This window comes from Gymnogyps californianus, chromosome 9 (genome assembly GCF_018139145.2).
Source record: "Gymnogyps californianus isolate 813 chromosome 9, ASM1813914v2, whole genome shotgun sequence".
In the NCBI taxonomy this organism is placed as follows: domain Eukaryota; kingdom Metazoa; phylum Chordata; class Aves; order Accipitriformes; family Cathartidae; genus Gymnogyps; species Gymnogyps californianus.
This window is the reverse complement of record NC_059479.1, coordinates 19,146,274-19,172,774: the sequence shown is the minus strand read 5'-3', so window position 1 is coordinate 19,172,774 and position 26,501 is coordinate 19,146,274. Positions and strand designations below refer to the sequence as shown.

Below are 26,501 nucleotides of genomic sequence, written 5' to 3'. Positions count from 1 at the left end.
GATGAGAACTGATTTCTTTAAGAGATCTGGATTTGCTGTAGTCAGGCTACTGAAATCCTACTTTCATTTGAACTCACATGCCTGGGATGTCTGTTACATTTAAATATTTATAGCTTTGAAGGTTCACCAAGTCTGTAATAAGCACAGGGGAAAATAAATACATTATGCAAAGGGTGATTAGTTTTATCACATAGTCTTCTACAGGGCAGCTGTTTATTTTCAGTGTTCATTTTCTTGGATCAGTCAGGTAGACAGCTGTTCTTTTAGGGCATTTTTGTTAATTTAAGTAACTTCTTTGAATTGCAAATCTACCACCAAATTCACTTCTAAAAATTCTGCCTCCAGCTCATAATTATATCATCAAAAAAATCTTTAGATCACTAATTCAAAAATATCTACTTGTCAGAGATATTTCAAACAAATGCAAAGCATACACACTGTAAATCACCTAATACATCAATGTCGATATGAAACTGAACATAAAATGTCCAGGTCTGCTAGGTTTCTCAAATAAAAAATATAATGTACATTATGTATATTCCCACAAGGCCACAGCCAGCTTGAAATACTGTCGGCTTGTATATGTGACTTCATAAACACCTGTTAATATCAATAGGCCATTGCAAAGATAGAAATATGATAAGTGGGCAGCCTGTAATTTATCTTTTCATTTTTTAAATTGCTTTGGATTTTTGCCCAAGTCCAGAGGACTCGAGGAGAGTTATAGGACAGGGGAAGCAAAGGAGTACTGCAGACTGGGCTGACGCTTATCATGCCAAACAGGAACAGGGCTTTTTATACTTTGGAAGCTGTCAGGAACAGTTGCAGTGTAGAAGCTCTGTCTCTCTGGTGTGGTCACCCATATAGTCCTCGGTCTTGTAATATCCTTATTAAAGTCAGTACATTAACTGCTTAGGTACGCATTTTGTATTCAGCCTATCAGAGTTGTGCTATAAATATTTGTGTCCCTTTCAATTAATGTGAAAACATAGATCTCTGCTACCATAGTTTTATGAGGGCATTACCAGAATGTTGCATTTAAATGAATTCTTTGTATTGCAAAATGCTCAGCTACAGAAAGTGTAACATTATCACTCCAGTAGATGAATCTTACTCGGTGAACATAGGCACTTATACTGAAAATGTCATCAGATATTTATTGGCTGACATATTTTGACCATTGTGGACCAAACTGTAGTGTACTAACCCTGTAAGTGCAAAGTATTTTTATTTCACTGTGAACCAGAATTTGTTCCATTATGAATTTATCACTGAGATAGTTTGCTCTGAAATATCCCCAGCCAGAGTGTCCATTCCCAGCTGAGCCCGTTTTGGAAGGCGCAGTTTGGGATGAGGATATAGCTGTTCTCACCTTCTGTTTTGCACGGCTCCTGAAAAGGCTAACCAGAGTTACAGTCACTATGCTTCATGACATACAATGATTGTCCTGTCTCCAGATCAGCAAGATTATCATGATGCAGCAACTATGCAGGCACTTTCCAAAAATCACTGGAGGTCAAGAGCAGCCTGGCATGATTAACAGACCAGAAATGTTGTGTATCTGCATTGGCTGTATTTTTACCCGTCAGGCCTTGGAGTTGCTATCGAGCAACTTGATGGAGACAATTCTTTGGCAGGATAATGTCAGGAGATGGTATGAGGTTTTGTGTATTTTCTCCTCTCTTCTCCTGTACCCACACCTGTATGTTGATTTCAGTATCTCAAGTGTGAACCACAGAACATTCGCAAACCTCAATCGTTGGAAGCCTGAACAGATTTTCTTTGTTTTCAGCTGTTGAGTCAAGAGATGCACGTGGTTCTTGTTCTTATGGAAAGCGCTACCTTGCTTTCGTGTTCCAGTGGGGTGGAAGGGTTCTTACCTTAGAAGGGTAAGAACTTCAGTTTGGGTAGGTTTCTTGGTGTAGTTACAGCCATACCAGGTATAACACTAAGAACACGAGCAGGAGAGAAGCAGCCAGACATGGGCAGTGGTGGTGAGTGCTCCTAGTGAGCTTCTGGTAATGCCCAAAATATCCCTCGGCAGCAGTCTGAGTCAGAGCAGGGAGTGGTTTTGTTCATTTAGTTTACAAGGTTTTTTTTTCTCATTCAGACTTGTTACTGGCGTATAAAGTTTTTAGTTCTATTAGAATTTTGGAAGTTGGCAAGAAAAGCACTTAGGTCTGAAAAAGCCAAATAGAAGATTTGATGGTAAAAATAGAAAAGGAATAAGCTTTTAATACGTGGGGCCAATGGGGTTTCATTTCTTAAGTAATTAATAAGCCTTGTGTATTTATTTGTTAGGACTGGAAAGTTTTGATGCAGGACAAAAAAGTTCACTTGGATACTTAGCATTAATAAGATATGTTAAAATACTAGTTGTTTTAATTTTGAAATACTTGACATATCAGAGCAAAGTTAAATGAAGATATTATTATGATGTAAGTACAAATGGTGTTACATTAAATCAGTAGAATGTGGTACCCACAGTTAATTGTAGGATCGTGAGTACTATATCTAGTTAATTAATATGCTAATTAGCTAGTTTAAAGATAAAAGGGGGATTAAAAGAATGCAATAAAGAGCTTGTATTTTTCTCTTTTGCTGTGCAAACACAGATCCCTGCAATAACTTAATGAGGAAATTTCAAAGGAACAAAACTAACAACAAATGAATTAGAAGCTTAACTAAGTAATTACATGGTATTGCTGAGACCTTTTGGGTAGGGACTAGCATAACTATGTGTTTAGATTGTCATAACAGCAAATAACAGAGAGAGTGGGATAACTAACTAATAAAAACTATTTATTTGTTGGAAATTTATTTTTCAGAAGCAGCCTAAGCAAAATTTGAATTAAATGGTTATTATTGAAAGCAATTTATTTATTGATAGTAATAAGATTGAAAATATTTCTAAGGTAGAAGGATGTAAGCACTTCGAAGGGAAGAGAGCACAAACAGAAAGAGAAGAGAGTAGCACCTTTTCTGCAGTAATGAGAGCGCCATGAAGCCAGCCTTTAATAACTTAGCAGAAAAGGGACTGGTGTTCAAAAACCAGAATCTATGTTTGTTCAGGAATAAACATCCTGAATTTGGAGACTGCTCCGAGGGCTACAGAAGCTGGTTTTGATCTAGGCTGGAAAATCAATAGAAAATCTTACTAGTGTGGCACTGAGAGAGGAAAGATCCTTAAGCACAATGATAATGTGCCTTAAACTGAGTCTGAAGACCTATTATGGGCTAAAATAGGGTGTAGAAGATTTCAGAACAAATTAAGGAAAGTCTTTCAAGAGAGAGGATGCATGAAGAAGAAAGTGTAGCGAATCAAGAATTTGTGGGTTCGAAAAATGCCTTCAGAGCTTTAACTGCTTTATTAGTGTTAAACTTCTTGTCTGTAAACACCCTTCTTCAGCTGGAGAAAGCCAGTATTTGGAGTTTTCCTTTCTGTCAGGAAGCCATGCATATTTAGGCTTGTCAAAATTATGACGCTCTCCACACTAAAGAATGCAATTTGAACTACTATGTACAGTCTCAGCTGACATCCATGCTTGATAAAGACAAAAAGACTATCTCCTAATCTCTTTAGTCTGTTGCTGTTGGGCTTGTTATTAATACGAAAGCACCGTTATAGCTAATTTCAAAAGATACAAACATACAAAAGGAAGCATGTGACAAATCTCCTGTTTTCTTTTGTATTTATTTAAACAATTAAAAAAAAAAATCTAGCAGCTGCTAAATGGAAGCTAGAAGTTGGCTTATAGAAACAGTAAATATCACTCTGAGAATAAATAATATCAAGTACTCTATTGTAGAATTTGTTATACAAGGAGATTACTTTTTTAATATTAAGGGTAAAGCATCTTGGACCTTTGATTCAAATTTAAGCCTTATCACGTAATTACTATTGAGGAGCAGCAGGAGTGATCCATTCATAGTATCTCAATATTGATAACGTAAGCTGCATTTGCATTAACAGTGAGCACTTAAATAATCTGGACATCACACCTCTCCTCCAAAGGAAACAAAGTCTCCTTCTTGCTCTCAGCAATTTTGTTGAGAACAGGGATGAGTCTCTAAAAGGTGGAATTTTTTCAAAAGAGTTTGAATGATTTAGGATTGTGGGTCCCACTGATATTCTGTGTCTGAAAGCTGGTGCAATTCTATCCTCTGAATATTTGGGCATATAAAACCAGGGCAAAACTCTGTGCTAAAGACAATATCTAAACTTTTAACTTCAAGTGGATTAGGACTTCACTCTCACAACTAAGCACACTCTAACATAGTACGCAGTTTTAATGCAGTTTTCTGATTGGTCTTTTAGTTTATTCACTCCAGTCAGAAAATGTCTAAGATGCGATACATTTTTGGTCTTTTTTGCTAAGGAAACAAGGTTTGTGCCTTACATCTATCTGTTTTTCCCCGGTAACTTTTGAAACTATTTTGAAACACATTTCACAGAGAGAGAGATAGAGGTCTCAAAGACAGTAAGTCCCTGCAAACTGACAGTCCTCACAGTAGTTAGTTGTCAACAGTCCAGGGTTCAGTGGCTGAGCCCCTATCAGCAGCTTTTATGTATGCTCCCATTGAGGCTGTAGCGTGAGTATGCTCTTTATTAAACACCATCTATTGCACACAGGAGAGAAACATGATCAGTGTTTGCACTTGGAAAATTTTAACTTCAGTTCTGAACTACTTGGATGCCAAAGCATCCACACAGAAGAAAAAAATTAGGCTCTGAATTGGACTTCATCAGTTCTGCTGTTCACATAGCGAGATGTTTCGCATTCCAGATACTATGGTCTCACACTTGGGTCAATCTCATTATTTTTTTTAAAGAAATTTTTGAAGATAACTTTGGATGAGATGAGAGCTCATGTAAATTGTGCTTATATATATGTATATATTATAATGTGAGTTACAGCTGGTTTTGTATCTCTATAGATGGTTAATTGTAGCACTGTCAGAAAGGAAATAAAGGGAATTCACAGAAGTGGAACAGACTCTGAAGCTTAGGAAAGACTGTCTTTAATGAAATACACCCACTTAAAAGGCAGCATTACATAAAACATAAAATAGTCTAGGTTACAAATCTCATTAGCTCTATAAAAACTTAGACCTTTGCTACAGAACTGAGTTAGTATGGCCCAGATGTAGTGTCAGATAGAAAACAGCCTGGGGGAAAAGTTTTCTTCTTTACTGAAGAATCATATTTTACATGGCATTTTATCTCTCTCCTCCTGGATTTTTTTTTTTTCCTAAATCGTAGTTTTCTTTATCATTCAATGTTATCAATATAAAGTGGGTATATTGTTAAGCTTTGGTTTACTATTATTATGAAAAATGAAACTCTAGTTAAACTTTGTGGCATTTTTATGTCACCCACAGGGTCTCTCTGGTTTGGGATTTGTGTCTAAATCACCAGACTTTAAAATATGTCTTCTGTGTGATTTCAGCTATACCTGTGAATGACTGACATGTCTTAAGTGAAAGATCTCTTGTCCCCAGTGGTGGTTAAAGTCAGAGCTGTCTTTTTTGAATTATTTTATTTCACAAGCTTTTAATCATACCCCAAGGACGTGTCAAGCTCTCACGTACTTTTTCTTTCAAGTATATTCTTACACAAACACATGCTGTGGAGGAGATGTTGTCATTTCTTCTCTTGTTCCACTCCAAGCACATACTCATCATGGTAGGGTAAACTTATAAGAAATCTAATATCATAGTAAATTGCAATTTGGTGAGGTGTGGCCCTCTTTCAAATGCTGAAAAATCTGGTGGTTGTAAAACAACAGCTAGAGCAGTAAAGAATGTGCTGGCAGTAAATCAAGCAATGTGGTTACTCTCTAAATAAATATTGAGTTTGTTAGATGGAGTTCGTTCTCTCTTAAAGTTATCTTTATGACATTTCTATGAATGTGAATTAATTTGAAGACCATTGTGAGAGAGATTAGTTTTACTGTATACTTCACCACTTTATTGAATTTTCTACGCCTAAAGCATTAGTATATTTATAGTCAAGCTATTGAACAATTTTGATTTTTTTTCAATTATTTTTCTCATGGATCCCAACCAGAGTGTTCTTGTGTCTCACAGCACAAAGTCTGAATGCCCCAAGGGATCACATACTTCCAGAGGGGGCCTAACAGCTACTCTGTCCTGCTTTCACTGCTCAGAATAAGATATTGTCCTTTTTTGTTTCTGGCAGGCTTTGCTACAAAACTATAATGATAGCTACTGTGGTTGTTGTTATTTTTGTATTTGTTATTTTTATAGCTCCATAGGCAAATAAATACATTTTAAACATTAGGCAGGGACTTAGTATCTGGGTCTTATTTAGAACACCAGGCTCTAAAATTGCCTCCTGTGAAACTTTAGTAACGTCTTTGAATGGCTATGTACTGAATGACTGACTTAAACGTTTCTTTGTGCTAAAAGGAGCAGTGCTGCTTGGAGAGCTTGCAATTTGCAAGACTTTTTTGAAACGTACACAGAGAAGCCCAGTAGTTGTATTTAAAATTATTTCTTGATGGAGAAGTAAGCAAAAGAGTGATATTTGGACCAAGAATTGTTTTCAGGAAGAAACAGCTGGTTTTACCCTCCAGCTCATTTCTGAATTCAGGAAGAAAAACAGTCTTCTAAACCTCTAAAAATTTCTAAGGCTGAATTGCCAGTGTCGAGCATCAGTTGCTTCCTCTCTGTGGTACATTGGAAATCCACAACTATGTCGTTATCTGTATGTTAGGACTTTTGCTTTGAAGGTGACAGCGTAGGCTGCCTCTGCTTTGGTTCCAGCTCTATATAAGTTAAAATTCATTCCCAGTACTCACGCCAGCCTTCACCTAGTACCTGTGTCATCTACCTTTGCACCTAATAAAGCGGTAACATCTGTCTCTTCTCTGTTATCTAGCAGGCTGAGGGAAGATGGACATACCTGGGCAGTGGAAAAGATCTTGATAACACAGGAACAACTAGAAACACTGGGGAGCATGATGCAGACACTTGTATGAATGGCTATGCCCAGATTTGCTTGAATGCAAAGGTTATTAACCGTGCCTCATCAGCCGTGCTTGGTCTGCATTGGCTCTAGCACAGCCTCTTTTGTGCGTCTGTGCTGCGATCTCCTGGCTTCTGATTTCTGGGAGGACATAATGGGGCAGATGGGTATGATGCAGAGAGACCTAATCTTGTCCTTGCAGGTTTTGTTGGCACGGTCTCTCTGCCATGCAAAGAAACTGCCTCTGCTTTCCATCTCAAGCAGCTTTGCAAGAGCAGATCGTCCCATACGCATTGTTGTGCCTTTAGCTAATCAATTCTTGAAAGGAAACTATAGACTAGATAATCTGACTATGGACAAAGCTTTGCTGTTGCTTGCAGTTATGTGGGTTAGGTCATGAGTAGAATTCAGAAAAAATGTTATTTAGGGAAAGATTTTAAGGTTTCTCCAACACTGGCTAGACTAGAGACTTGAACTCAGGTTTTCCATTTCAATCTTATCCTCGTTTTGACCCGAAATTCCCTTTTCATCCTAAGAAGTGCTTCTCATGGAATATTCAGAGAAACATTTCAGTAAATTTGTTCTCCAGAAAAGAAAATTTAATAAAAAATATTGTCTCCCATTCTAGTCATAAACATCAGTTTAGTCTTTAAAATGCCCATAGCATCCTGCAGCCCTCAATTAACAAACAATAAAAAATAAACTCACTACCCAGCCAAACTATCACTACAAAATGAACTTTTATAAATATATGGTCTTACAGCAGTTCCAAATGCCACCTTCTACATGGGATTTAGACATATTAGCTGCATTAAATAACAGCAATATATGTAATTGAACACACTTATTGATAACTAGTTGCCTACTCCAAAATGTCTATTGAATTCCAGTGGCCTAGTATGACTGAAGTCATGGTACATAAATTTGATTGTAATCCCAAATTCAACTTACATATACTTGCTGTACAATAACAGCGAAGTAAGAAAATGAAACACAGCCTCCTCCACGATGTAGCTTTGAGAACTTAGAAAATTTCAGCTCTGTTGGTCAGATCAGTTACTTGTAGAAGTTACTGCTGGTCCATTGAAATAATTGTATTAATGCCACTTACTGTCTATAAGAATCTGGGCCTATGGTCTTTTAAAATACAAAGTGAAATTCTCACAAAAATTTTAGAGATATTATGTGATGTATCTGGGATTTTTTGTACTGTATGCCTGAATAAAAATTACTAATGCAAGAATGCCGTATATTCAGAAATAAGCAAGTTACTCATACGCTGAGTTGTTTTATTTTGTTGGTTATTTGGTTGCCGCTTGCCCAATACTACAACATATAACCTCTGACTCTAAAAAATTGCTTTTATGGTTTTCTTTTATGGAGGTATTTATGTTTAAAGCCTTTGCCAATCTCAAGAAAAATGAAATTTCTTTCACTATCTTTTGCCTTGAAGCTTGAATTGTTTAGCATTATGTCTTAGTTGCATTTGAGTCATATTGCTATATAATGGTTGTACTCTGTCAAGCATTCATGGGGCAAAGAGCGTATTGTAGCAGCGTAAGAAAACAATACTATGAATGTTATACAGCAATGGGAAGATTTTTAGATTTTACAGAAGAAAGCGTTTTTTGGACTTAAGGCTTAATCAAGTAAATTCTGACTTATTACTAGTAATCAGTGGACTACTTCTCTAGACGAGAACTGCTCGCATCAGCGCTTCTTAGCAGCTGTGCATACCTCACTGAAATCTTGTGGTAATAATTTTATTTTTAATATGATTTGACTAACAGGTTGTATACCTGTTGAAATCAAATATGAAGAAGTATGGTAAAAGCTGCCTAAAACAAGATACATGAACTCACTCTGTCTGCTAGCAAAATTAAATTATTAATGGTTTAATTTCTTATTTTTTCCACAGGATTTGAGGTTCCAATTAAAACTGTGTTTGGGCCATTGCTTTGCCTGCCAGTACTTAATCTTTTCCGAAAGCCTCATCACTTATCTAAAACAAAAGAAGAACGAGGTAAGGAGAGAAAGTAATGAAATGCAGCATAGCACATCTGTCAAAGGAACAGAAAGTAGCTTTAAAAAAAAAAATCCAGGATCAATGACATTAAAAAATTATTTGTCGAGCACTAAATGTGTTCATGTCAGGCATCTTAATTCTAAGGGATCTGTAACTACTATTATGTTCTTGCATACACTGAGGGTTTGGTTGTTTGTGTTTAAGAGATTTGCTGTTGATGTAGCCACAGGATACAAATGACTGATAGGAATAGGAGCTCTGGAATTGCTAAATGCAGCTCTCTGTACTATGGAGTCCTTTGGAAGATTGTTTGACATCTTGATGCTGAACTTATGAATATAATTAACATTTCTGAAGTTATTTAAAATTCAGTTTTGGGTCAGTCTAGATTCATGTTCTCCAAATATGCATAAGGCAATATTGGGTACTGTATTAAAAGACTTACTCATTTCAGCACTTAGAGCTATGCTATCCTTTGTTGTTGATAATAGATCTTTCTAAAATACCTGGAATTGATTTTTGCTATGTCACTTAGGATTGCAATAATATACAACAAGGCAGGCATAACTAGAGGTGACAAAGAAGAGTAGTACACTGATTTAGCCTTGATGTGATAAGGATGTAATGCACACCTCGTTTGAAAAATATGAGCCTTTTTTGAGTCAGAAAAGTATAGCCTGCAGTGGCCACATCTGTAGTCACTGCTGACATTCACCAAGAGAGAATATTGGGATCTCGGTTCTTATTTTTCCCGTTCACTCATTTTTTTCTGCATTCTCAGATATCTGCCAAGGGTCAGGCTCAAACTAACATTAGCTGATGCAGACCAGGCTCAGTGGCTCCTGAATACCCTTTCACCTCAACCCCCTTATATGAAAACCAGCAGGCTAGAAAGCTGGTTGGCTTCTCACCTTTTCGACATACAATATTCTGTATTTGGTTTAGGACCGTTATGCATACATCTTATCTGGAGTCTCTCTCAAGAATACTATTTATAATTTTGCTTTTCTAGCTGTATAAAGGGTATCATTAAGTAGCTGGGAAAAAATGTTGAAAGACCGTCGTCAGACCATGGACAGCCACAGGCCATGCAGAAAATAGCTGGTGGTAGTTGTCAGCAATAAGTAAAACCAGGTTTAGTAGGTGCGTTTTTAAAGCACATGTGTTGCCGAGGGAGAGTTGTACCTCCAGATCCAGAGTTGTACATAACTGACTGTTACAAGCATTCCTAAAATATTTTCTACGATTGCTATGAGAAGCTACTCTTACATATTTATATTGTTGGATATGCTATATAAATCCTTGAGGCTTGCCAAATAACTTCATGGTTTCTGAATCCCATCTTACTGTAACTGTCTTACAGCGCAGTTGTCTTCTATATTGTGCATCTAGGGCATCATTTCTGCTAAAAGCTGGGGACATTTGCAGGAAACTATTTTGATTGACATTTGATCTTACAGAATTTGACTCAGTAATCCATTTGTTGAGCAGCTACAGTACAGATCTCACTGTGTTGGTCTCTGAGACTGGAAAAGATGATGAAACAAAAAAAGTTTGTATAATTTAATAAAAATTACTTCCTAGCATTTCTTATGGAAGCAAGATGAGGTGCTTATGTAGAATTAGTTACCAACAGAATCCATCTTCAAAAAAAATTTAATTAAACTTTAAATTAACTACTCTTAATAGGATTTGAAAAAAGCACGCTTGATTTGTCTGTAGCTCTTCAACCTTCTTTCAGTGCCTTATAACTGTATTTCAAAGCTATTCTTTCAATAGATAGATATCTCAAATTTAATGCCTTAAAGATTCTCTGATATTTTCTTGTTTAAAAAAATTAACTTTTCCACCTTCAAAACCTTCCTGCTTCTTCAAAACCCTGTTAGTGAGGTATGTTAACAACTTAAAACAGATAATCCTAAAATTATTAACTTCTTATGAGCATAATTACCTTATCATGATGAGTACGGATGACATTTAAAAAACCCCCAAACTTACACTGAACTGGTGCCTAAAATGAGTACTGTGCTAACTATGTATGCAGTTTAATTGGGACCCCTACTGATACTGAAAACAATCAAAGTTTTGTTGTGGTTTCTAACAAAAACAAGGCTTATATGATTATAATAATGTATATATGAGAGTGGGATGTCTGTGTGTCTGCATCCCCCAATAATTTTTAACCTGTTGACTGACATCAGGGGTTTTTTTAGCCCAACGACTGACATTAACAGGAAGATAGAGTTTTGAAAGAAAATTGTGTTTGCAACATTCTAGTGAAAATACATGGCTTTGCAGAAAAAAAAGATTTTTGAAATGCCCTGACTAAGGGAAGACCACTTTATAAGCTTCTCTAAAAGATTCTACAACAGAGAGAGATGTAATTAACGTGCCAAGTTTGGAGAGGTGTTTCAGTCAGAACCTGCACCTTTTAAACACGAGAGGATCCACAAAGAAAATTTGTGAATGCAGGGAATTGTCCCAGGGTTCTGCTCAGGAAATCAGACCGCCTCCCTCCTTGTGTGCTCTGAGCATCTCCCTCTTCCTTGTGGTACCTATATCCTGTTCCTTTGTAAGATGCTGATATTTGATATCAAAACCAGGGGCTCAGTCTTGCTGCAGTTAGGAACATTTACTTTCAGGTTATAGCTCTTGTGTTTAAAACCAAAAACCATTATCGTACGTGTGGTTGGCAAGCATTGTGCTTTATGGTTTATTATATTTGCAGTTTCATCTGTAAACACAGAAAAACATCTGTTTTGCTTATGGGACAGCTTATTGTTCTTATTGAACAGTAACAAGCCTTATGCTATGGATGAAAGAATTTGATTTATCTGTGTTATTAAGTGTACTAGGTATGTGATTAGACATCACTCTCATAAACCATGTCTTATGTTGCTATTTTATAAATTCCTGTTAGCTTGTACAATTAGGGAAGGGTTCTACAGTGAAGTCCTTAAGCAGATGCAATATATGTCAACACATGGCTCCCAGCCATTGCCAAGTCTTGATAGTATTACAGACCTTCAAGATGAAATGTGGTTTCCTGGATAATTTGTATAATGCATCTTTGGGGTATTCATATTTTCAAGATGTATTTGGATTTACAAGCTATAAAAGATAAAGCATGCTTTGCAGTTTCTATTTTAGATATAGTACCATTTAAAATGCTTGAGGCTTCTCCTCCATACAGTGGATGGTTTGCTCTGAGGATCTTAAACATTCTTTTCTACTGGTTCTCATATCAGAGATTCTCTATTAATATTGCCATAGTGAAATAGGAGACTGACTGCTGGGAATCTCCAGGCAATCAATGAAAAATACTTTGCAACAATACTGTCCTTTTCACTTTCGTTAAAGGTTGTGAAAGCAATTTACAAACATTAATAACGCATTACGGTAAGCTCCTGAAGCTAGATCTCTGTGAGCATTCAGTCCTGGAAACTTTTAAATGGAGACAAAAATGGGTAACAGCTATGCTACGATAGTGGAAACTAGCCATTGCTTTGCTGGCCTCCATTTTTTGTGGACCCCCTTGGACATCCATAAAGTTTTGTGTCAAAAAATGCTCACGGGTTGCAGCTTCCCAGCTCTGGAGTCTACTTTTTGAAGCTAAGCTTTGATTCTTCAGTCAGGCCTCTGGTCTGTCTTGAGCTTTTTATTAACTTGATCTAAATTTTGAAAGAATCTGAAAAACCAAAAGGAAATGAAGACACTAACTGGAGAGGAAACATAGGTTCATTGAATCTCCTGAGAATAAAATCAGCTTTCTAAGAGCATTATTCACTTTGCTTATGTATAGAAACTTTGTTAGAATGATTGTGTTCAACGTTCAATCCATTTTACGCTGTTGAAAGGCTAAACCCAACAACTATGAATTATGGATAAGAAGGAATAGCCGGCTATTCAAATGTCAAATAGCAAAGCCTTAGCTGTGTTTGACAGGCTTTTTCTTTTCCTTTTTTTTCCCTTCCTCCTCCCTCCCTCATAATTCCATAAAGTGTTTGTTTAAATTTTACAGTGTGTTCTGTATATTAACGTAAAACTTTTATTGTATATTTACTACTCCTAGCCAAGATGCTTAATGTAGGGTAGGAACTACTGAATTATCCATTGTCAGAAAGTGCCTGGCAAATTATTATGCTTGTGTCTCATTAACTTGTCTCACTGGAACCTCATTCCAACTTTCACAGGCTAAAAATGCGTTAGCAATATATTTCACAGTGATTCCAAGATAGGTTTACAGAGTCAGTGTAAGTTACAGAGATAGCAAAGTAGAAAACAGTTCACTTTATTCCTTAGTCTTTTGTGCAACAAAAACTCCTTTTGATATCAGTGGAAATCCATGATGCAAAGGTGACATTTTTCACATTGTCTGGTGCTATAAATCACGTGCACATGTACCCTACCATTTGAACTGTGATCTCATATACTCTCCTTGTTTCTACTTATAATATCAAAACACTGTTTTTAAAGATAGAATTAAAGCATTTCTTAGAGATAACTTGAACTATCAAGCAGTAAAATGTCATTACTTCTTTAATTATGTATATAAAATAAAAAAAATAGAAGTTGCTGTAGAATTCCAGCAATGCAATTTCTCAGTAATTCACCATGGAGACAGTTTCTTGCAATATTCCAGAGTTCTGTCTTCTAAGATAAATGTATTCTTATGCAATTCAAATTATTTTACAATCTTTGAAGTCTCATTTTACAAATCACTGATGTATTAACTTAGCTTAATCATCTATCTGAGTTTAGTCTAGAAAAAGCACATATGTGGTAGAGATGTTTCTTACTTCTTCCAATATCTTCTATAAACCAGTGAATCAGTAACAGGAAAGATAAAATGAATAATTCAAAAGATCAATGCTGACCAAAGACCAGAGATACTTACAGTATTAATATATTTTTGGTTTTGTGCCTGTAGGCCATAATTTTACAGATAAAACATATTTTGGAGTAAATAAAGCTGATGACTATGTACTATATCTATAAATATAATAATATGTGCTTTTACTAGCATTAGAAGGATTGCGTGAGTACATTCTGTGATGTATTTTGCTAGCATCAAAAAGGCAATAAATGATTAAGTATGTATCTTCTACCTGACACATTTCACTTATACTTCCACAAAAGTGATCATATCGTGTTCTTTTTATCTTTTGACTGTTAATGCTTTCCAGCACAAGGGAGGCCTACGACACCAAACAGCAGTTCCCAGACTGTTTGAACGCTGTTGGGGCTGAACGCTTTCCTGCCTTGCTTAGAAGGAAATCAGCGCTGAAGTGTCCTTAGGCTGTCAGTGAACAGCAAGGCTAGAAATATCAAGACACTGGAGGAACTCAAATCATTTTAGGCATAAAGGCTCAAACTTGCCTCTTATCCTGGTGAAATCCTACCACAGGATTGCAGCAAGATGGTAGTTCCAAGATCTTTTGCTCAAACTGCCAAGCACGTTTGTGCACGTGTCTGAGCCTCGCTGCGTTCTAGAGCTGGGGCAATGAGGCAGAGGAGCACAGCATTCACTCTGTTCCTCAATAGCAGGTGATCACTAAAAGACTGCTGTCCAAGTTCAACTTCACTTAAGACCACACATAACCGTGCCTTTTAGTGATAATTTGATTTTATTAACAGCTAAGAAAAAAATTATAACATCAGAATTAATATTCTGAGCATCTCTCTTTGGTTGCAGCAACTTCTACCACAACTCTTCTTCCCTCTATTCCCAGAAAAATTATTTGGAGATTTTCTTGGATACCAATTGTTACGTAGCTTTCAGGCAGCTTAGTATACTAAAGTTCTGCCTCTAGACATTTAGATAAAACTCTGTGTAAGTAGACTGATCTCATCCTAATCCCTGATAGGCATTCTTCCAAATCTTAAAACTACAATTGCAGTCATGTCAAAATATTTTTTTTTTTTTTTTTTTTTTAACCCAAGTAGCTCAGTACTTGAAAGAAAAGAATAGGTGCTGCAGGTCAGGACTTACGTAGGTGGGAAAGTATGAACAGTGGTAATATAACACTGTCTTGGTGGTACTATCCTTTGTGGTACATGTTAAATTCAACTGAAAAATAAAAATATAAAAAGGTACCAAGTATGGAAAAAAACTGTATGAAAACAAACCAAAACAGCATGTGTAAGCTCTTAATTTAATTACTACAGATTTATTTTGATTTGTATCTGAAACACAGCAGGCAGAAGAGAGAGACATTGCATTTGCTGAAATAAAAATAAATCATTCCAATGCACGGAGAGCTTGTCCCTGTTTTTTCTATTCCTTCATTTAAGGAGATTTTACATTTTATTTTCAACATAAAAAACATATCAAGATAGTAATGCTGGATATATCAAAACTGTTTTAGCAGGGTGGCTTGTTCCTTATAGTGTCAAGAAGTTTAGGGCTGGCAGCTTGGGGAAGTCTAGATTTGTCAGGAGATTACTCTCCCTGACTTCTTCAGAAACCCCCTTGAAGAAATTTATCTCACATCCCCAGTGTCAGCAAGACTCTTTCTTTCAACTGCATGGGTACAGACGCACTACGCTCACCCAGCTCTTAGTTTCCATCAGTGGGATGTATAAAATTTGCAGTTTCTGCACAACATTTGTCCAGCGGATCTCTGCGTATGTGCAGGCCGGCTGTATAAGTAGGAACGGAGAATTTCAACCCTGTCTCAGTGCCTTTTACCAGAGTTCAGGCAGCAGCACTGGGACATGGCATGCTGGACGCTTAGCCATACCTTTGCTCAGTGCTATGCCATCCCCGGGTTAGCCTTAGGCAGGGCACGTCTGCAATCATTGCTCACTCGGAGCACTTTGAGATTCTCTTCCAGAAATCTGATGGCAGAGCTGCTGGGAGCCATCAACTGTTAGAGAGCAGAAGTGAACTTCTAGAAGAAAGGTTACTTGCCAGTAAAAGTTGTTGGAGTACTTGACATACACTTTCACTTTTCGCCTGCCTTTTCCTCTCTCAGTCTCTTTAAAATACAATTACGCGTTCACTATCCAGGAGTGAGGGACAGGAATAATTCTAAGTGTTGGTGTAGAAGGGTGCGTACGTATGTCCTGTTAGAAAGTGTGGTGCAAAGAACCACTTCATAGCAAAGAGCAGATTCTGGATAAGCAACTATCCTTTTATGGTACCTGCAGTGCATCAGGTATATAGCAAACTTGGCAACACTGCATTGAAGCAGGAGCATTCCAATTCATATATAAACAGCTATACCAAATAATACCGCGTGGACATTTTAAAAGCCATTTGGAAATGGAAATACAGACAGAGATCAGGGGAAAAATTGAATTATAATTCAATGATCCCATATTTATAAATTATCTAGTATCTATAACACTTTAAAATAGGATTTATTTGCTTTAATAATTCATGGAAAGTTCACAGTAGGTAATTTATTAATAATACAGTGTCATCAATACGGATTTTGCCCAGTTCCTATTTCTATTCTGTTGAGCCTGCTGGTCTTTTATTGCAGCAACAAGAAGCTCAGTTTTAAACAACAGTGAAAGGAAGCCTATTACTTTGTTTTCAAAATAAAATATAGAGATATCTGTGGAATATAAAGCTTCAGTTTGAGGTCAGGAATAACTACAAATGTAGAATTAAGCATACGCTCCTATTTAGAGGGACACGAAAGGTCACTATGCAGAAAAATACTTAAAGTATGCATGCACTTAGATTTGAGTCACGCCACTAAAATCAATGGAATGACTTTTATACTTATTGGTATAATTATCCTATTAAGACACTTAAGTGTTCTGCTGATTCAGAGCCAGAATATTCAAGCACTCTGCAGAGGCAAAGTCTATCACATCAGAAATGTACCATTTGTAGTCTGTTCACCAAATTCTTTAATATTCCATCATTAACTTTAGCTGTTTCTTGTATTTGTAATATATAAATTAGCATTGTCCCTACAAGAAGTGTGTAGGTACTGGTTTGCAAATGGTGCTTTTATAACAGTAACAACTAGTAGGGTGGGCCTAATTGTTTATTTATTTGCATTCAGAATTTTTTTCTTGTTTTCACCAAATAGGTTTCTCAAGCTGCGATACTTTGACATTGCGTCTGAAACAATTTGTTGTAGAGCAACAAATCTTGATGTTTTCAGGAAAAAAGCCAATATCTGGTTAGTGTTATTGCTAAAGAGGCTAGGATTGTAGTTCTTAAGAAAACAGATCTGTTCATTCCCCTGAGAAGATTAGAAACAAATATGCACCAAATAAATCATTCTGGCTATGATGATTTCATTTAAGCACTCTAACAAGTAAAAAAAATTGATAAAAAATAAAAACAACGGAATGGGTTGATTAAGTCCATATCCAGAACTGCACACTGTAGCAGCACAGGTGATTTTCCATTACAGCCTGCTGCTGGTGATGCCAGACTTACTGGTGGCTATCACAGTTTCTGCTATGTGTGTGCATGTGTGTACAGCCCGTCTGCTCCATAACTTTTTGGAGAAAGTAGTTGGGAAACTTCCGTTGTGAATCTGTTTTGAAGTGCACTGAATGCACAAAGTAGTGTTCAAACACAAATGGGAGATGGACCAAGAACTAAATCTCAGCAGCATTTGCTTTGGTTTATGTTGGTGCCATAGTGGATAAGTGCAAGAGAATCGGCACAAGAATGTATAGGTGCGATTTGTGTTCTGATGTTTAGCGCTGTCAGTTTCAAACTGTTGGCAACTCATGGGCTTCCTGTTGTAGCTCTAAAGCCACTCCTGCAGACACTCTATTAAAGGACCAAACCAATGGAAACCGTGGGTACCACTGCTGGTGGTGGCTGCAGTTCCTGGCTCTCCTTGGAATTATGTGAGAGAGGCGGCGTATTTATCCCTTGCTTTCACAGAAGAGTTGTGGCTTACGGTTTTGTACTGTCTCAGTCTCACGTGGGTAGTTGTAAAATCTGGCTGTAGAGTGTCTGTCAGTCATGATCACCCATTTTAGGGTAAAATAGCAAAATTATTTTGGAATCAGATCTGGTGACTTCTAAAATGTATTTTACAAAGCTGATCTATGTACTTCATAAAGCAATATTTTCTCCAAAACGATCATTTCTGATTCAGATCTTACCTCAAAATTATTTTTGAGGTAAGAAGCAGAAGCAAGAAAAATCTAAGGGTTTTCTTTTTGGACTTTTTCCTTTTTTGACTGAAAATCTTTCTCGAGTTCTGTTTGCTAGTATTTGCTATAAATAACAAGCAAGTTGATTTACAGTAGGATCCCTAACAGTCTTCTGCTGACGGCTGTATAGAGTTTTACCAGTTGTATGGGATTTCCTGTTTGGGGCAGTTCTCAAACTTTGCCTGGTACAATGCTTCTGACAGTATCATGAGATTACTACTACTGCTGAGATACGTCGGTGTTTTATGATTGTTCTTTAAACCAATACATTTTCTCTTTTAGAAAAATCAAGATGTTTGTCTAAATAAAAGTAGAAAGGTTTTCATGGAATCATAGTAAATGATTCATTTAGACACTGATTTGTTTTCTTCACCACTGAATATTGCTTGCATGCAAATGTCTGGCATGAGACTACAACACGTGTTGTATCCCTATCTTGAAGCTTTGCCTTCTTTAATGATGAAAAGGTTTTCCTGCCCTGTGTATTAACTGGATCAACGTTATTCAAAGGCAGTTGTGTGTGTGTGTACATTTCAGTGTTTAGGAGTATGTAAACACAGAGTATTTAATTCATATAAATGGTATGCTAACTTAACGTACAAAAGCAGTGATTTGTGGTAAATCATCCTGCATCCTCCTTAGTTTCACATGCGTTAAGTACAAGCCATGAAAACAGCAGCATAGTTAATATGGAAGAGATTTCCAGAAACACATAACCATGTACTACCTATTTTGATATATCTGCACACTGTGAATTGGAGGAGATGAGGGAGAAATTTATTTTACAATCTTTCTAGCAAAACTGTTCCTGATCTTCAGGCATTTGTCTTTTTCTTCTTTCCCTTACCAGTTCTCAGCCAATGGACAAGGACATGCTGTATTGCTACTTTCTTTGTGATTTGTTCCTCATAAAACAATCTATTCTTTTAGTGGCACTTGTTATTAATCAAGGTTTTTTCCCTCCATTAGAGTCGTCGTTGGCTCAATCACTTCAGTATATATAATCACTAACTTTTTCCATTGAACTAGTGAGTAGGTGCTCTTATATGTCTGTCAAAGGGATGCTGGTACATTTAGTGTGATGCTTTGCAATTTCAGTGAGAACACTAATGGTTGAAGTGTGATTGCTTTTTTCTTTCTTTTGAGAGAAAAAAAAAAATATTACATGTTCCCTTCAGAAAGAAAAGAGAGAAAAAGGATGGAAAGTTCTGAACTCAATTTATTTTTGTATCATTAAAACGTTCAAAAGTACAAGAAATACTCTTGCAGAATCAATCATTTCATAATGTATCTGCAGAGACACTAGACTTGCGTATCCTAAAGAGAACGCTGAAAAGGCTAAAGTATCAATTTTGTACAACAGTGTGCGTATTTGCAGAGTACAGCACAAAACCTCTCACTCTTACAAATGAAATGGAGGAGGGAGAGGGAGGGTGTGTGTAGATAAAACCTTTATTGACATGGTATTGTTTTCTGCGCAAAAATGGTACAGTTTCTGCTTGGAACAGATAGAAAGACAGAGGAGATGTAATACATCATCAATTAGGTACTGATGATATATTTTAATGCAAGAAGGTAATTGTTTAGATAATAGGAAAAAAAATTCTGATAAATACTCCAAAAATGAATCGGTCTCTTCATGCAAGTGATGCTTGTTCCCCTAACACTTGGAGACCATTCTGACAGGCTACTTTAAAACTAAGACAAAAGAAAGAAAGAAAGAAAACAATGAAAAGAAAGTAAATATGTGGCCACACAGCTCTGTTTTCAAAATTGGGCTTCTCATCATGTTTTCTCTGAATTTTTCAATTACCTTTTTCTTGATTTCCACTGATGGCTGCACTTTTCCTTTCCAGACTTCACCTATTACCTGCTTTTATTTCCTATCCATTTTTACCTTAGCCTTACGGTTTTCATTCTATAATACAGTTAAATTCTGTCTTTTCTTTATTCTTCTCCTGTCCTTCACCTTCCTTGGTAATTGTTTTGTAGAGATCTGATGAGAAATCTTCCATTCCCACAACTCCAAACATGATTAGTTTTTCTCGAGGTGATTCTGCACCATCGCTGAATTTTACTGCATCTGATCCCAGCAGTCAAAGCATCTTCCAAAGCCCTGATATAATTTGTCTTTATCTCTCAGCTCATTTAATCTACCCTGCTTACCCTTTGCATATTTTCCCCAATTAGGTTTTCACCTTTTAGCTTTGCCTCTTTTCCCATACTATTCCATACCTCTGTATTGGCTGTCTTTTTACTATTTTCTGCTCTTACTCTTTGAGGCATTCCTCAGAGCCATCTCTAATCCTCCTTACACAGTCACGTACTCTGTTATTGAACCTCTATCCTAATTTGTTGGATAATAAGCTATTTGTGAAAGAGATCAACTGTATGGTTTTCAATCTCATGTGCATTTACTGTAGCACTTAAAAAATACGTTGTGGGCCTCCTTGGCCACTGAATTTTGTATCCTATGTCTTAAAACTAGAACTTACAAATATTTCAAAATTATTATTACAAACAAAATAGTTTTAATAAAACGATATTATAATTCTCAAATCATTCAGCTGCTTTTATTTATCCTGGATATACACATTTGTCTTGAAAACATAGGAAATATGTTCTAATATTTTATAATATGTATCTCCTAATACAGAGATTTAGGGTCTGATCCAGCCCTCAGACCTAGCATAATTAAGAATGGGAATTTGTTCCCTTGTACTTGATACGTGTTAGCAACGCTCCATTGTGCAGCATTTCGGTGAACATCACATTAAGAATGATATCTTTGCTTAGTTTTCTATGGGTGTGACAGCTAATTTCCAAATGATCAGCAAGTTCCAAGGCACCAACCCACCTGCTGAGGATGGCAGGCACTGCGTGTCCCGCTATCGCTGCGCTTCTACCTCATTGCTTGCACGTTGTGATCGAGGTGTGAAGAGAGCAGCTGGGGCTGCCGTATGCAGAAGGACACATTACACTGCTGCCGAGGGCTTCTCTTCCCCCTCAAACAACATTGAACAGTCATTGCTTCATCCACACACAAATAATTTTAAGCTATTGCTTAGAAGGTAACAACTAGTGCTGTTTGTAATATTTTGAATGTGATGATTTAGTGCTATGATAATTCTTGATACTGTTACAATATAATTTCTTAATACTCTGAGTCTGCTCTGTTAGGACATACTAGCTCATTGGATCTCATATCTACTTTTTTATATTCCTTTTAGAAAAGAAAGAAAATCAAATGAAGTATCTGAGTATACATTTCATTTTGGTGCGGCATGGATCATCATGCTGTGTAACTACCATTTAGGAAATGGCTATTATATAGAACCTGATGGTTTTTTGCCTTGGAAGGCTTATGAAAGCATTTTGTCCTTCCGGAGGCATGCTCGCTAGCTGTGGGGCAGCTCACCTCTGATCTGGGCTTGCAAAACTTGAGAGCAACCTGCACCATCCGCAAGGGAGATCCCGGCACCTGCCCCAAGTAGCCACCCTGTTAGTGGGTGATTAGTGTTGGTCAGCAGAGTGATGACAGCCCTAACTCGAGTCTGAGGGAACCTGAGGAACAAAACTTTGCAGATGAGTTACAAAGCTGGACTAATCAGAAGGACGTTAATGTGGGTTAGGAGGATACTACACTGTCTGGGTACGAATGGCTACAAATACTGCAGTAGCTCCTGACTCACTTGGTTTTTAATGAAGACATTCTTAACAAAGAACAAATTTTTCCTCCTGTAGGGATATCCTTGGTTTGGGGAGGAGAAGGGTGATGGATGTCAGCAGACGCAGCCAACCCTCTCCTGTTGGCCCTGTTTGTTACCTATGCTACATATTCAGCTGGGTGACAGAAAAGGCCTAGGCATCAAATTGCCACTTATTCTGAGATAGTTATCTTTAATTTTTTAAAAAAATGTGTTTAAAGCTTTTAATAACGTTGTGAGAAAAATAGAACCTATTTTGAGGTATGTGATATTTTGCATTGTATAATTTATCTCTGTGTAGTTTCTAAGTAAGTTAATGAAGTTATTCAGTAATCACACCACATCCCTCGCAGCTTTGTTGGCTTCCTGCATATCTGAAACAGGCAGTGATATATTAGATGCTATCTCTTACAGAAGAGGTGTGGAATATTTTAATAGCCATTGTGCAATTATATTTTGAGTTACACAACTAATGGGATTTATTGGTATTCTTGTATTTGTTTTGTTTTCATTTATGTCTAGTTTGGCTTATATAAATCTAAACAATGTAGTGGTTTAATTGCCAACAGAATCCAGGCTGAAAGCCAGCTTTTAAGGAGTACTAGTCTAATGCCAAAGTAATGTAGTATATGAATCTGGTGGGAGGAGAGGAGGATGCAGGAAGGGAGCGTATGGGCCGTGGCTGTAAATGACACTGTTCTGTATCTCCCTATTGGAACGTCATGCTTTAACTGTGAAAATCTGAGGAAAGCTGTCTTGTTTAGATCATTGCCCTTTCATTGTTACTTTTTTCCACTCAATGTTGTTCTAACAGTTTGGAGAAAGAATCTGTCAATAACATGCTTTAAATAAAAGTAAGCATAGGCGAAATGGGTTGGATAGGATTTTTAAGAAAGCAGCTGTAGCCCACAGCCGTAGGTACTATCATCAATTAGATGATTTAAGGTGCAGACCCTCTTCTTGGTTTTCTGCTGTACTGCAGTGGTTGTTCATTGAAGCAAGTAGTTCTTTCCTGAGAAGTTTGTTTCTTCACCCATGATGCAGCCTTTCTGGAATTGCAGAGCAGAAGTTTCATTGTGTAGTGTCCTATTTTAGTAGTCAACTGAAAAGACTATTAAACTGCAGTATCATAGGTGAAGATCAGTCCTGTGCCATTTCAGAAATACTTGTCAAAGATGCTGCCCTCAAAAAGAACTGGAGGGGGAAGTCAAGTGTAGGTTGAAAGAAAAGGACATATTCTGTTTAGAACAACCCAGTCTTTTCCAAAGGGATGCGTTGTTGCACAGTTGTATACAGGACTGCATTTTTGCACAGTTAGTCCAAATATACTGGTCTTGATAAACTTCATTGTTTCGTGTGGTATGATGAATGCCTGTTTGTCTGCTTGTTTTAGAAAATCAACTATAGACAAGATTTATGCTACGTGAAAACAATGTGATCACATTTGGAGAAAAAACACACGAAATAGTACTTACACATTATATAATTATTAACTGGTATACAATTATAATATAAATGGACAGTGGTATACATACAGCAGTTGCTCGAAAGTATTTACAGATAATGTCTGTTACAAATACTATGAATCTACTGTTGAAACTGGGCTGTATTGTACCTTAGTGTGCATGTGCAGCCATTTCACCCGGACTCACTTGTCCGTTGCTTTAAGAATCCACTGCATTTGGTTATAGAAGTTTTTAGCCAGTTCCAAGTATTGCTTTGTCCTTTTCTTGTAGTACAGCAGCCTTAGCCTTTTCTTGTATGTCCTGTTCAAAATAATCTCCTGTCCCACTGGAGATGTATTCTGGGGCCCAGTTCTAATTTCTGGAATGCTACCAAATTTGTGAGATTATTCCATATTGTCATATACACAACACTTTACACACATTCCTGTTACTTAAACGTGTTTTCTTTCTCTCTTTCTTGTAAAATGTGTGTGCCTTTTTTCTATGGCGGGCATGTCACAGAAGTTCAGCAGAATGAGCTGTTGCAAACTGATGCTCAAGTTTGATGCTCTCAAGAGGTCTAAAGACAGATATTGCAGACGTGCATCCTTGCTCCATCCATGTGCAACCAGCCACTTCACTTTTGCCTAGGGTTGTTCTAGCCTTCTACTGAGGAAGAAATATAAGCATACTGACTGTGTGACTTGCATCCTTACCAAATTCATTGCCTTTCTTAAAATACTTAGCTGAATTTAGTGCTCAGTTTAAAAATGCTATTTCAGTAATTGTTTAAAGGCCAACTGGTGAGGCACTAAACAAAACCTATCATGTTTGTAAAGCAAAAAGCATTTTCTATAACAGCTTCTTGCTATTTTGTGATGCGGTGGGGGATGGAAAGGCTTTGAAACGTACTCTATGAATCATTCCCAGCATTTTGTGTTACCGAAACGTGAATATTACTTTTAAATGTGTAACTATGCTATTAGAGCCTTCTGTGATTTAGAGAGAGCTTTCAGAATACTAAAAAGTCATTATTTACTTTCTTCCAGTCTATTAGTGCAGAACAATCCTCACACAGGCTCTGCAGTGGCAGGGTTGATTGGTTCTCAGTGGACTTGTCTTGTTATTAGGAGAAAAGAGGCTCTTGCTGGTATTTCTGCTCCCGTCTGGAACATGACTTCTCGAGACAGCTAATTGTATTGCATTTGAACTGCCTCCCTGGTGTGACAAAGTAGGTATCCTCAGACCTTTACGTTAAATAAACGCCTACTCTTCACATGTGCCAGAGCTTCCAGAGTTTACTAAACAACAAGACTGAACAACAGTAACTAAGAGGTGTCATCTTCCTTTAGCTCGGTGAAACCTCAACGTTATGAAGCTGGGAATACCTCTAGCCTCGGCGAGGTTAGGCAGCTTTGTTGAATCTCGTCATTTTTCCCTTCTATGCTTCTTGCACATGCTCCTGGAGCTAGCAAATATTTATGTGATGGGGCTTGGATCACTTTGTCTCCTAAAAATGGAGTGCTTAATGCACTCATCATTAATTAAACTTCAGAGATGCTCTTACATAGGGCTAGTATAGGGTAATTATGTTCTCCAACATAGCTGCAATAAATGTGAACTGTTTGAAAGCTTTGCTGCAGTAGCTGTAGCTCTGCAGCTAGGAATAAGTGGAAAAAGAAGTGCTGCAGAGGTTGTGTTTACATGCAGTTCCTTGCAATACCACTGCCAGCGGCTATTTATTGAACTTTAAATATATGTGTAGGTGCTATCTGTCAGTAGTGTTATCTGAAATGGCAAGACAGAACAAGTCAAGCACTGTAAGATAATAGAGACTCTCCTTAAGTTTTAAACCATTTTTCTAAAATCATTAAAACTATATTTTCACCTGTGTTTATTAAACTGAGATCCATTAAAAAAGCAGATTTCTGTTAACTTGACTGCACGTTTGACAACAGCAATGACAAAAACCCTATTCAATGTCTGTTTAAATTGCTACAGTTATGAAGTGGCAGTATCTATTAGCTTCTTTTGGGATGGCTTATAAATATTAACTAATGCGCAGATCATATCTGAAATTATACAGTGAGAAGGGGTTTAAGGGAGAACTGGTCTTTTTTTCAAGTATTTCAAAGAATTGGAGAATATTTCAAGGGTGCAAGTTCATTTTACACCAGCTCATGTGTGCCTTTGCGTCTCACAGGGTAGTCCTGCTCCCTCCCCTTAGATGTAGCCGGAGTATCATTCTGCCAGTGTCAATTTTGCTGACAAACGCAGTTTAGGCAAGTCTAAGGATGCATCTTTATCCTTTCCTTCACTTTTACTTCATAGATGCTTCATGGGTCATTCGAAAGAATGTGGGTATTACAGATTTCTGGAGGACAACTGGAAAAGTGCACGTAACTGAGAAAGCAGCACAACCAATTTTACAAGGCTCGCTCTCACTATTGAGCGTCCAAAATCCTGCTTGAATATAGTGATGCATATATCCTGCCCCATTAGGGAGAGATCCCTAACAGGTATGAGATGCCCATTAGGGATCACTCTTTGGTGTCCCAATGTCCCACCCGGGTAAAATTTACCTGCAGGGGAAAGAAAGGTTGTTGAAGGCAGGTGGAATTTGAAAGCTATAGGATAGTACTGACACTAAGGTCCAGATTGCGTGAAGGCTGAAATCCTGTAGTGAGTCTTTACCTAACGATACCCATTTATGTGTGCTTCTTAAATCTGACAGCCAAGCAAACGACCAGCTTTTGTAACAACATATTATCTCAATGTGTTTGTAACTTTTAATGAATGGAATAAAACATGACAATATAATTTCGGGTTTAACTATGGTAGGAGAGACATGTGAGTTTAAGTTTTGATCTGGATGATAAATGGAGCATTTTTCAATCCAATTTTTCATGGTTTGAGTGAGAGTTATGTGGTTAAAAATGATTTCAACAAACAATGTAAAATTGGTGGTGGCCATTTATAATATGTACCACTAACAATTGAGTAATATCTAGTTTATTTTCTCCAGGGTATAGTATCTAGTTTATGAATGCACTTGTACTTCGTAAATCATTCTCAAGAGCAAAAGGGAGAAAAATGAAAAATCCATTTTCCTTCAACCCCTTGGGTCTTTATTTAATTTTTAATGAAATAGAGAGGATACTTCATCAATGGCAACAATAGAGCATTTTCAA

At 37.1% G+C, this 26,501-nt stretch overlaps 1 protein-coding gene across 1 annotated transcript in view; it reads left to right on the top strand.

The window, feature by feature from the left end:
• Positions 1 to 26,501, top strand: part of TENM1 (teneurin transmembrane protein 1) — an 840,514-nt gene that overhangs the window by 294,591 nt on the left and 519,422 nt on the right. Inside the window, exon 4 of the mRNA XM_050901608.1 lies at positions 8,910 to 9,014. The gene's annotated coding sequence lies outside the window, so the exon portion shown is untranslated. The remainder of the gene's footprint in view (positions 1 to 8,909; positions 9,015 to 26,501) is intronic.